Raw genomic sequence first — 12900 nt, 5'->3', positions numbered from 1 at the left:
CTTTATGTACTCACTGTAAAATATTATTTAATCATTTTATTCATTCAGATTTATTACAGCTACTAAGCCTGGGAGATCAATGGATCTATTACACAAATACAAAATCTTTGCCTCTGGGGATGTACATCAGTTGTTGTAAACAGGATTAAATCTCTACATGAATAAAATCACGTTTGCGCTTTCTCGCTGTTATTAATATAGAGATATTTTACAATGACAATAACCTAAGAAAAATAATGTACCTGTGATATTACTACGGAATACAGTGCAATGGATATGCTTTCATTTGACATGTCCTGGTTACTTGTCTATCCCGTAACATTGATATTATTGGTATTTATATTATCCTTTAGTTACAGAAAGACAACATATTACAAAATGTTATCTATGGAGGAGCTTGTGATACACATATAAAACATACATTGACATGAAGCAGATGGTAAGAATGGCTCTGCCCAAATGGGTACACAGTCTAAGATATATTGAAGCATTATTTGGGGTATAGTCAATTTCCAGCCGCCATTCCCAATGATGGAAATTGTGGTGGGGCCCTATTCAATGCTGTCTTCCTTTACAGCATTTAACAGGGATCTCGGCAGAACGTGCCCGACTTCCAACGGGCCGGGAAAAGACAAGCTTGCCGCCGCAATTTGCCGATTCCCAGACACTTCTCATGGCCTCACCGCCTTCTCAGCGCTCAGCAGGCGGGACATTGAATCCCACCTGCAAAATCTTTGTCGAGCAGACCGAGTGGCAATAATGATTGTTCATTATGTATTTTAATTGAGCTGTTTCATATCATGATATTGAAGAGGAGTGATTATTCACCAGAATGGTGTACTGTGGCTGTGTGTGCGTGTGACTTTTTTTGGCATAATTCTGTATACATATCCAGTACACGGAAGCGGTACATCTGTCAGAACAGACTTAGGTCTACAGTCATTAGGTCGACCCTGGAAGGTTGACTGGCCCCAAGGTTGACAGGGTTAAATGTCGACATGGGTCAAGGTCGACATGGGTTTAGGGCGACAGTCATTAGGTCGACATTAGTTTTTCACTGTTTTTTTACCCGAATGTCGACACAGTTGACATGGACACAGTTGGAGTTGAACCGCAGCCCCTCGCATCGCTCGCTTCGCTCGCAATGCTTTGGGCACGGTGCCTCGCTACGCTCGGCACACTATTTTATTCTCCCACCATGCCCTAGTGGATGGTAGTGGATGGTCGGCACATGTCGGCTCAAAAAACAGTGAAAAACTCATGTCGACCTAATGACTGTCGACCTAAACCCATGTCGACATTGGCCCATGTCGACCTTTAACCATGTCGACCTTGGGGCCAGTCGACCTTCCGGGGTCGACCTAATAACTGTCGACCTAAGTCTGATCTGACAGATGACCGTTTCCCCCAGTACACATGTTCTCCATGCTTGCATGAGTTGATGTAGTTGCTGCCATCATGAATTAGGCAACACAGATCATCACAGCGATGACAACACTAATGACACTTCAGCCATCCAGGTCCAACATCTAAACTGAGATTATATTCTGACAGATTTTACAAATAATACTAAGGGGTGGGATGCATAAATCATAATAGAGAGATAAAATGAAGACATATGGGGCAGTATTCAATGCCCTTTTGCGGGCTGTGACGGCGAGCAGTGCTGATTGCTCGCTGTCACAGCTCGCAGGTCAGTATTCAACTGATCCCCCTGCACACGCCGCTTCCACCTCCTTGGGTTTTACAGTGAGGAGGAAATGGTGTGTGCGGCCGCCAAAACAGTGAGGCGTGCGGGTAAATGCAGCGGGATCCCTGCATTAGCCGCAAAACCTCGCCGTTTGGGGGAATCCTCGCCGTCCTCTGACAGTGAGGATTCCCCCTGGACCTCTGAATAGGATGAGCGGCTGGCACGGGGGTTAAACGGCAAAGGGTCGCCTGTTTTCAGCGATCCTTGCCATTTAACTCCCATGCCGACCGCATTGAATACGGCCCATTGCCCTTCGCACTCATTTTAGAACTCATTTCATTGTCTGTGCTAGTAATTATCATTGAGTGGTTGCTTTGGCCAACTTTTCAGTTTATCTCCCTCAACCGTTTGATCCCTCTCATCTATGGTATGCTGTCCTTGACACTATTCTGTCTTTTCCCACTGTTTTCACAAATGTTTAACTACAATGATATAGAGGTAGATCATGCAGTGGCTTAACTATAAATTTTGCTCCCCCCTGGGAAAATAGTGCGCAGCACCATAGTTATGCCACTGGGTAGATGTACTAAGCAATGATATTGGAGAAATTAGCCAAACAGATCAGCTGATTGGTTGGCATGGGCAACTTCTCTACTCATGTGAACCTTTTCCCACGTGGACCCTTTTCATATTGACCGTTTGACCATGTCGACTTGATGCATGTTGACCTTTTTGTGTTGACCTAATGACTGTCAACCTACAGTAATCGACTTAATGACTGTCGACCTAGACCATGTCGACCTCATGACCCATACCCCTGCCAGTGAGTCCCAGCCGGGGATGTTTGAGTTCTGACCGCGCTGCAGCTCCAGAAATGGAGCCACCGCTGGTTGGTACAAGTCTGAGTGCAGACTTTGAAGTGCTGTGTTTTCTCATGCGGCCATGCCATTCTACAACTGTACAGGCACGCGGTATGATGGGGGCAGTTTACAGAAAAATAAAATGTGGGGTTGCACTTACAATATAAATTGAAAGAAAAGTTTCTGCAAATAATATTCTATTTCCAACTATTGGAGTCAGTGTTAAAATATGAAAACTAGATTATACAACATTGTTGGAAGAGGCTTATTTACTGTCAGAACAATTACGCCAGCTATGTGAAGTCAGGCACTAAAGATGAAGAGCTGTAAAATAAAAAATAAAAAACATTTACCAGATGTACATATTTTATAACATGCCAGCATCAAATATTTATGTGAGACCTGCACATCTTTTACTGGGCAAGTGATGAATTTACAGGTGCATCTGAAGCTTGCAGGTCTTCCAAATTGGCTCATGGTGTTGACATGACAAAGAACATGTCTCAGTCTATCCAAGTATTCCATATAAAGCATTGACTTATTATTTCTACAAAGAGGTCACCAGATTCAGTTCATAGCCTCAAATAGCTGTTCAGTTGTACAACAGATAATCATCTGAACAATAATAAATGATGTGCAATGTGCCTGGCGCTAGTTATTATTTTTAATACTAGAGCAGCAATTAAAGAAGACAATTTAACCTTTTCATAACTTAGAAATTTACATTTTAGCGGGTATAGGGGGTATTCAATATGGGGGAAATATTGGCAAGCACTTATTTAATGCTGCAGTTAATGACAGCATTGAAGGGTGCCAGATCCAACTGGATCTGTTTTGTCGGAAACGGTCCCGGATTATCTAATTCATGGTTGTTTTTCGACAATGCGCAGCCGTTTTCGCTGATCCATGGACTTTCCGACACTCAACAGCCATAACATTGAATTACGACTGTTGAGTTACTGTCGGATGAAACGAAAATGGCCCGGGATTCCAATTGTCGGGACATTCCAACAGTCAGAATCCCAAATTGAATACCCCCTTAGTATTTTTAACTATGTGGCTATTTAAACTAATATACATAATTGAACTAACAAAAATGCAGTGTGTTCAGTGGCGACCAGGAAGTGCAGGGGAATGGGGGGGGGGGGGGGGGTGGCTAAGCACATAGTGTTCACTCTAGCACCTGCTATCTTTGAAAACCCATCAAGTTCCTGTTCCCTGCCTGTGGTGTCCCTGTCTGCTGTGGTGTTTCTAGCACAGGTCTGGTTTACATATCAGTGCTGATATACAGACTACACAGTGCTAGAAGCACTACAGCACACAGTGACATCCCAGGCAAAGAAGAGGAACTGCATTGGTTTTCAAAGATAGCGGGTGCTAGACTGAACACTAGCACACATATATATATATATATATATATATATATATATATATATATATATGTTATCAATCATTTATGTAATATATGTGCTGGATCAATCTCCTTGGGATTACCAGCACTGAGTGCATCAGACAACTTGCGCCACCAGGAACCAGGATAGATTTGTACACACTGTTAGGCCCACCCCTGGACTCCAATTGGCTAGGTTCACAGGAGTGCGAGGAATATTCAACACACCCAGCACACCCCACACACCCAGCACACCCCACACAGTTCCAACCTGGGCTGCTCTTCAGTTTCTCCTAAAAATCCATTTTTAAAATGGCAGCAACATTGCTTTGATCAAACTCACAAAGTATAAGACAGCAATGAGTCTATTGGGACACAGATGCAAATGCCACTTTGCTGTACATTAAATTCTCTATTTCGCTACTCTTTACCTGTAGAAACCAGCAAAGTCATTACAGATAGAAAAAATGTTGTTTCATAACAAAAAAGCGAGTGCTTGCTCGCTAATTATAAAGCTTGACGCTGTGCAGTACAATGCTTCAAAGCCTCTGGAAGAGTAATAGTTTTTTCCCCTCTTGAGTTTACTTAGCTGTACTCACTAATACAAAAAATGTAGTTTATCTTTTTATAAAGTAAATGTAGAGATAACAGTGTTTTCCTTCCTGTGTAGAGATCTGCGGCTCTGTTGCCTCAACTCTATAGCAATGAAACATTTTCCATGAATGAGATCATATTTTGGCCAGGTTCCCTTCTTATGTACCCTCTAAAGGGTCAATCAATTATCATATTTGGATACAATAACAGGATTTTAAAACGTTAAGTATAATTCAATAAGAATGTTTCTGAAAAGATCATAAATATAGAATAATGCAGATTGCAGCTGGCACCTCTTCATTGAAAAAAAAAAAAAAAACAGCTCTGTATCAGCCATAAGACAAACAATGAGTTGAATCAAACAACAAAGGAGAAACAGTAGTGTTCGCAGTATTCAGAGAATGCTGGGAGGGTGATGAGGTTTCAGATACTAGACCTTTCAATGTTGGCTGGGTCAGGCATGTCCTCTGTCAGCAGTCATGCTTAGGAAAGTATTATACTAATGTCCGTATGTGATGGTGCAAATCAGGGGTTCTCAACCCTAATCTTTATGTACTGAACAGGACCACCATGATCTGAGGAATGTTGTAATCATACACAGGCAAGATAATCTATCATTAATTATCCCTTCTGTTTTACAGACAGAAATCCACAAAACTTGACCTTTCAGTGGTACTCAATGAGTGTTGGGTATGGAATCCTGGTGATGAGAATGCCGGTGGACAGAAGATCACCCTGGAATTCTTATGGCCATGATCCTGATAGTTGTAGGGTAAGTATTGTAACCAGGGGGCACAACTAGAACTTTGTATGCCCCTCAGCAAGATCCAGAAGAACCCCCCCCCCCCCCATTGTTAATGATAGAAGTGAGTGAGGGGTTGGGTAGAGACAGTTTCAGATAGAGAGACAGTTTCAGGGTGAGAGAATGAGTGAGGAACAGTGAAAGAGAAAATGTAATAGAGAGATAGAGAAAGAGAGACAATGTTAAGGAGAGAGCGAGAGAGAGAACAAAACAAGAATGAGAGTGTCCAGGAGAGAGATGGAGTGTAAAGGGGGAGAGGGAAGGATAGCAGAAAGAAGATAGAGAGAAACAGAAGATAAAGGGGGAACGAGTGAGAAAGTGTGTCAGACAGAGAAAGATGGTGTCATGGAGAGACAGTGACAGGAAGAGAGAGAGAAGGATAGAGAAACTATGTCAGAAAGAGATGGAGACAATGTCAGGGAGAGAGATATTGTCAGGGAGAGACATGGTATCAGGGAGAGAGAGAATGTCAGGGAGAAAGAGAGAGAGTATCAAGTAGACAGAGAGATTGTCAGGGAGAGACCGAATCTGGGAGAGATATCAGGGATAGAGAGAAACAGTATCAGAAAGTGAGAGAGACAGCATCAGGGAGAGAAAGAGTCAGTGGTAGAAGGAGAGTAAATAAAGCAAGTGGGAGTGCTCAGGGGAGTGAAAGGGGGAGAGAGAGAGCACGAAGGAGAGAGTAGGGAGAGAAAGGAAGGGATAAGGGTAGATGGAGAAGGGAAGAGTGTGAGGGTGGGTATTACAATGGGAGACAAAGGAAGAGAGTGAGAGTGAGGGCGGCAGAGAGGGGGAACAGGGACAGAGAGAGAGTGGGAGAGAGGGGGGAGCGAGTACCTCATAACAGCACAGGGGCCTAGTGGTATATCTGGCCCTGAGCATGACCTCTCACCAGACTTTGCGCCAGGACAGCACTCAGGCTCCTGGCACCTTCACTACACAATTACTATCATTGTAGTAAAAACTCAAATGAAGTCACTCCCAGTAACCCTCCCCACACAGCCAAACTCTAACCTACCTGATACATTATGGGGGTTATTCTGGTTGATTCGCAGCAGCCTTGCTAGTCCACCAAACCCTGTATTGCAAATGGTGATTGGCCGCCACCCATTTGCAAGGCAAATTCGCACACAGGGCATACGAATGGATGTTACACAGTAAAATCCATTCACAGCCTGGTGGATCTGCCCCCCTCATTCGATGGTCGCCGACCATAGAGTGATGGCGAAGGCTCACACCTATGTAAGGTTGCGTGTCTACTTGTGGTGATGTAGGCGCCCACAAGCTTGCATGCACCCAGCGAACTATCTGTCTGCCGTGGCCGCACGCAACAAGTGCATGCACATGCGCAGAAATGCGTATAGAAGAAACATTGGTGACCGCGCGACCGAGCTCCTTGTGGGAATGGACCTGAATAAGGACCCATGTTCGGGATATTGGCTGTCAGAATTCTAGAATCAGTATTGCTACAGTTGTTGAGATTCCAGCCCCGGTCTTCTATTCTGAGCACCAACTGCATCCCCTTGACAATTGTAGTTGAGAACCCCTGGTCAGGGCTTTTGCTTAAAATAGTAAATAAAATACAATGTTTAAAGGAATAATTAAAAATAGTTTAATAAAAATGTGTTATTTAATGAAATAAAGCATATTGTTGCTGCTATGCCCCTGGCTGTCGCGATTTCAAGCAGAGGCTTGTGGCCATACATATACGCTCATCTTGGTGGAATATATGTAATGGGGTGATGGTTCTACCCGTGGCCATGACAGCGGCCAGTGCATATTTTTACCCTTTGTTCTGCTCATTATAAAACCTGGCTTTGCTGACAGAACAAAATGCTGAACCAGCCATGTGTTGCTATGCAATGAACAAATACTTTGGAAGTTTGTGTCCTCGCATTATACTGCACCTAAACTTCAAGAGATATTATTAGTACCACACCTGTGTAATTAATCTCATTTAGTTAATTGTGCTATCATTTTGCACATTATCATTACCGTGTCTCTTTTATGTATAAAACTGGCAAGGAATCTTTGTAAAATTAATTCTTCTGTGTCTGGCTACCTCAAAAAAACCACAGAAAACTACAGTATGACATTTAATAAAACAAACTTTACTACTTAGTTGATTACCATGTCTTCTGCAAGTACAATGGTTTAAGCCAAGAAAAAACTTTTCTTTTGTGAAGTGCTGTGGCGCACCAAATTAAGGGGGTGCAGCCCACTTAAACCAAAAAGGAGGTACACCACCTCCTGTACAATGGAACCAGGAAAAAAAAATGATTTCAGTGTAGCACAATTGCGTCACACAGAAATCATTCTTTTTACCTGGTACAATGGTTTAACCCAATATATAAGGTATATTAATATAACATCCATAGGAATCACTAGCATCTGCTGCTACGACCAAAGACTGCAAAGGAGTAGCTGTACAGCACATATCAACATACATGTAAAAGTTGTACTGTATGTAAGATATGTGCTGGCTGCCTTACATGGTGATCAATGTTGTAACACAGGACACTGGCTTACAGTATTCAGCCTGCCTATTGTCAATAAACCCGCCTCCTGACTCCTGTGAAACTAGCCAATGGAAGTCAGGGGCGGGCTTATTGATAATAGACTGAATGCTGGAAAGCTGTGTCCTGTGTTGCTGTGGCGGCTGCTGCTGATCCCTGGGTAGTCATACATCTACAGATCGATTGTCAGATTGGGCTGTTGGAACAAAATCCTGGTAATGGATGAGAGCAAATGACAGTTGACCATTTGCTTTGAAATGCTAGAAAACTGGCAAAAACTATCATTCAGAAATTACCAGGTTTTTGTTCCAACCAGTCCAATCTGACAATTGATCTGTAGATGTACGGCCCCCTTAATACAGCCAGCACATATCTTACATACAACTTTACAATTATGTAAGTATGCGCTGGTCTGCTCTCTGTGCAGTCTTTCATTGGCGATGCAGCCCACAGGTAGCAGCTGCCGCTGATACGAATGATTGTTGCAATTTGACATACAGTGGAGCAAAAAAGTTTTGTCCCATTCCTGATTTAGGGCCATATTCGCTAAGCTTCAAAAGTGATAAAACGGAGAGTGATAAACAGCCAGCCAATCAGCTCCTACCTGCCATGTCACAGGCTGTGTTTGAAAAATGTCAGGTAGGAGCTGATTGGCTGGCTGTTTATCACTCTCTATTTTATCACTTTTGAAGCTTAGAGAATCTGGCCCTTAGTCTATTTTTGTCTATTTGTCACACTTAGTAGTTTCATTTCTTCAAACTAAATTGAATAGAAGACAAAGACAACCTGTTTCTATTTTATCATTTCCATGATTGAAGTAAAAAAAAAGTTATCCAACATCAGCCAGTACGGATGGTGTAATGGTTAGCATTACTGCCTCACAGCACTGAGGTCATGGGTTCAATTCCCACCATGGTTCTAGCAGACGTCCGCTCTGTCTGTGTGTGGCACCCCGCAGCGGGCACCCCGGCAGAGCAGGGGTTAACCCCTCTCGAGGTGCTGACGCCGAGGAGACAGGAGGCAGGACTCCCCTGGGTGAGGAACAGGGGAAGGAGTCCGGCCGGGTTTGGAGGAGGCTGTGGCGTGAAGGAGAACGCAGGAATGAGGAAGAAAGTGGGTGGATGCAGAGGGGAAAGAGGTCCCAGCATGGAGAGAGGGAAAAAGGCAACGTGACGAGCGGGATGAGAAGATAGCCGAGCGGGTGGCCCTGTATTGAGCCACGCGCTTACCCGCAGCAGAGCAGCAGTACTCCTGACCGGGACAGAGAACTGTGCAGGGGTGACCGGCCGCAGCAGCATGGAGCCAGGCAGAGAAGTTTGTGTGCGAGGATGGAGGTGTCCGGCAGCAAGAGATCCGAGCCGGTGGTGGCATCACCCCACATCAGTGGCTCGGCAAACCACAGTCGGGAGGCCCCAGCACCATCCAGATAGAGCCGGGAGGAGTGCGCATCGGGAGACAACGGGCGGGAGCCTGCAACTGCCACAGGTACCCTAAGCCCCTTCAGGTGACCCATGCCAGCAGCTCGCTCCCCAATGATAGCTCCTTAATCTCACTCCCAGTCAGGCTACCTCGTTGGTAAAAGGCCTGGATTGCCTGCGGAGCCCCTCCGGTCAGCTGACCTCCAAACCCCTTACCGATTCCCTCAAGGGTCATGGGGCTCTGAACTGCCCTGGTACTTTGGAGTACCTCACAGAACCAGTGGACTCACCTATTTCTTCATGCCCCTGTCTTGTATCTAGTCACTACCAAATCCATCGGGACAATAAGGATAGTCCGGTGATAGACATACATATTTTCTGTTCCTAAAGTTGGATCATTTGGAAGATTTGCCCTGTATTGTGTATTAGAGTTGTTTGGAGTCACTGCCGTATCGTGTAAGAGTGACCTCACTTGCCCCAAGATACAGCAGCCTCATTCCCCTGCTTAAAGTACTCTCTAGGCTATTGATCCGTAGGAAGGCCTAAGTAATGTGAGACCACTGCTATTGATCCGTAGGAAGGTCGGGTCGTTTCATTTGAGACATTAATTCCTGTGCACAGGCCGAGTACTAGATTCGGGTCCAGGGCAGTAATCTGGTACGGGTACCTTTAGGTCACCCCTTGTTGGGTATTGCAGACATTGTGGTTATCAGAATAAGTGGAGTTGTGTTCTTAGTACGTTAAAGGTACATTACTGTGTGTTAACCTCATACAAGTTGTCCTAGGGATATAGAAGTATACACTAAGGCTCTGTTTAGGTTAAATTGCACTATATAGGACATCATTGTTATGTAAATCCTGTCATATTGAAGTGTGATATTGATTACGCTGCATTGTGTCGGTAACCTTGTGGTTACAGTAAATTGTTTTGCCTACCGCTGTGACCTACCCTCTTGTTAGAGGGCGAGTAATAAAAATTAACCCTGTTTAAGCATATCCTCTGCCTCAGATCTAATTCTCACCCAACAGTTGCCATTCACTACAACGGATTAAAGATCCGAACCTGACCGTGCACTTCACATGTGCCTGGCTCCCCTGCACGCCTCTGTCCCTAGGGCTTCCAATGGCACGCTGTTCTTACCTTTGGTGTTCCCAGCGGGTGATCGTGGATGGAGCTAGCACTCCGGAAGGTTGGTAGGAGGTTGCTGGGTCGTTTGTATATACAAAAAAACTGTGGTACCCAGCCCACAGCGTTCACTTTTATGGTACGGGCATTTGTTTGCTCTATATGGATTTGGTTTTATAATCATTTTATGAAAATTGTCATTTATGCACTATGGAGCGCCCCTCCTGTCCTCTTTTTTGACATATCCATTGTTTCTCCCAGAGTCCAGGGAGTTTGGAGGAGGCTGCAGTCCTTAATTGGATTTAGTGCTCCCTTGCTAGATCGCTCTGGTCATCAAGGTTCCTTAATTGGCTGGAGTAGTCACACCTGTCAGCGCCGCTGGTTCACTACCTATTGTCACATATATATATATATATATATATATATATATATATAAATAAAAGGGCCAGTTGCTTACAGGTAGATTTACTAAAGCTTCTAAAGCAGGCAAGTGGTGGTATTGCCATAGCAACCAGTAAGATTTTATCTAGCATTTTTTAGAATGCAATACAGAAATGATAGCTCAAACCTGAATATTAGAGTGGTATGGGAAGCTACAGTAAATCTTCCCGTGGGACCCCACATGTTAGAGTTACTTAATACTGTAAATATGGATGCATTTTTTTTCTGGTGCAATTTGAGTTAAATTCTTGCTTGAAGGCCAATAGTGAGGTATAATACAATTTTGGATCCGTTAATAAACATGAAAACATGTTCACTGAAATGTCACCCAGTGGCATAACTATAGAGGGTGCAGGGGATGCAGCTGTTATTGGGCACAGGAGTTTGGGGGGCCCCAAAGTCCAACAAGCTATCTACTGCACCCTCGTGAAGTTTTTTTTTGTATTTTAATATTTTATAAACCACTGCCGCAGGGGCAGAAGCTGGCCCACCGTCCCCTGCATTCCCATACCCCCCTTCAGCAGCTGCTGTGGACTCTTTTTCTATTTTCTCGGCACCTGACCTGCCAGCATTTGTCAGCGGGCAGCCCGGTGTCAGGGATCTCAAGATATGGAGCTGCTGCTCAGCGGGCGGCCCGGGTTGACTGGAGGCCTGGCGCCAGAAGACATGGAGCTGCCACTCAGCGGAAGGGCCAACCCTGGGAGACATGGAGCTGCCGCTCAGCGGACGACCCAATGCTGGAAGACATGGAGCTTCCAGCACCTTTGAAAGTGATAACCGCAGGTGCTGGTGATCAAAGGGCATGGGGGTATTAGGAGGAACTGTACAAGTAATTACTGTCTCCACAGCACCACTCTATAGCCCTCCCTGTCTTCCAACAACCCTCTCTCTTCCCATCCCTCTCTCCCCAGACTCCCCTCTCACTCCCCAGCACTCCCTCTCTTGTGCCCCAGCCCTCTCTCCCACTCCCTGTCTTCCCATCTAAAACTCTCCCCTTCCACCCAGCCTCTCTCCTCAGCCCCCCTCTCTCCTCAGCCCCCCTCTCTCCCCACCCTGCCTCTCTAACCAATCTGTCTCCTCAGTCCCCCTCATTATCCTATGTTCCCTCCCTCCCTACCCTCTCCCTTTTTTTTCTATTTATTGCCCTCCCTGTTTTCCAACCACCATCTCTCTTCCCATCCCTCTATCCATAGGCCCCCTCTCTCTCCCCAGCACTCCATCTCTTCCCAGCACCCCTCTCTTGTGCCCCCTCTCTCTGCATACCTGTCTCACCATCTACCACTCTCTCCTTCCACCCCGCCTCTCTACTCTCCCTGTCTCCCCAGCCCCCTCTCTCCCCATCCCTGTCTTCCTAGCACCCTCTCTTTCCCTATCCCCATCTCCCCAGCCCCCCTCTCTCCCCATCCCTGTCTTCCCCCTCTCTTTCCATCTCTCTCTTCCTCCCCTCTCTCCACAGCCCCCCTCTCTCTGATTCCTTGTCTACCCAGCCACCACTCTCTCCCCACCCTGCCTATCCAACCACCCTCTGTCTCCTCAGCACCCCTCTCTTTCACTGGTGTTCTTTGCCCCCCCTCCCCCCCCCCACACACACTCCTCTTTTTTTGTGGTCTCCCCCTTTCCTCTCTTCTCTATTTTTCTCTCTCCTGTGCTGTCTCCCAACACCCCTCTCTCATTTTATCTCACCCCCTGCTCTCCTATCTTTTTCTATCTCTCCTGCTTTTTTCCCCCTGCCCCCTCTCTTTTTCCCAACCCTTTCTCACTCCTCCTATGTCTCACCTCTCTTAATCTCTCTTGCTGTCCTTATTCTTTTTCTGCTCTCTTTCTTCTCTTTCTCTCCCTACCTGGTAGTGTTTCTCTCTCCCTGACACCCTCGATCTCTAATTTTCTATTTCATTGACACCTTCACTTTCTCTGTCTCTTCAAATTTCTCTCCCTGACAATCTCTCTTGCTCCCCTCTTTCTCTCTCCCTCATTCCCACCCTGATATTATCTCTCTTTCCTGCTCATACTCCAGTTTTTTGCTCCTCTATTTCTCTCATTCCCTCTTTCCCTGACACTCTTTT

The 12900-nt window shown here is 45.4% G+C and overlaps 1 long non-coding RNA gene across 1 annotated transcript in view; it reads left to right on the top strand.

Annotated features, from left to right (window-relative positions):
* The window catches only part of LOC146072356 (uncharacterized), a 55768-nt gene that overhangs the window by 32768 nt on the left and 10100 nt on the right, over positions 1-12900 (top strand). The window contains exon 2 of the long non-coding RNA XR_014473087.1: positions 5176-5306. This is a non-coding gene — a long non-coding RNA (uncharacterized LOC146072356). The remainder of the gene's footprint in view (positions 1-5175; positions 5307-12900) is intronic.

This window comes from Crinia signifera, chromosome 4, assembly GCF_055691185.1.
Source record: "Crinia signifera chromosome 4, ASM5569118v1, whole genome shotgun sequence".
NCBI classification, from domain to species: domain Eukaryota; kingdom Metazoa; phylum Chordata; class Amphibia; order Anura; family Myobatrachidae; genus Crinia; species Crinia signifera.
Note: the sequence above shows the minus strand (reverse complement) of the source record. Positions and strands in the feature narration are given on the sequence as shown.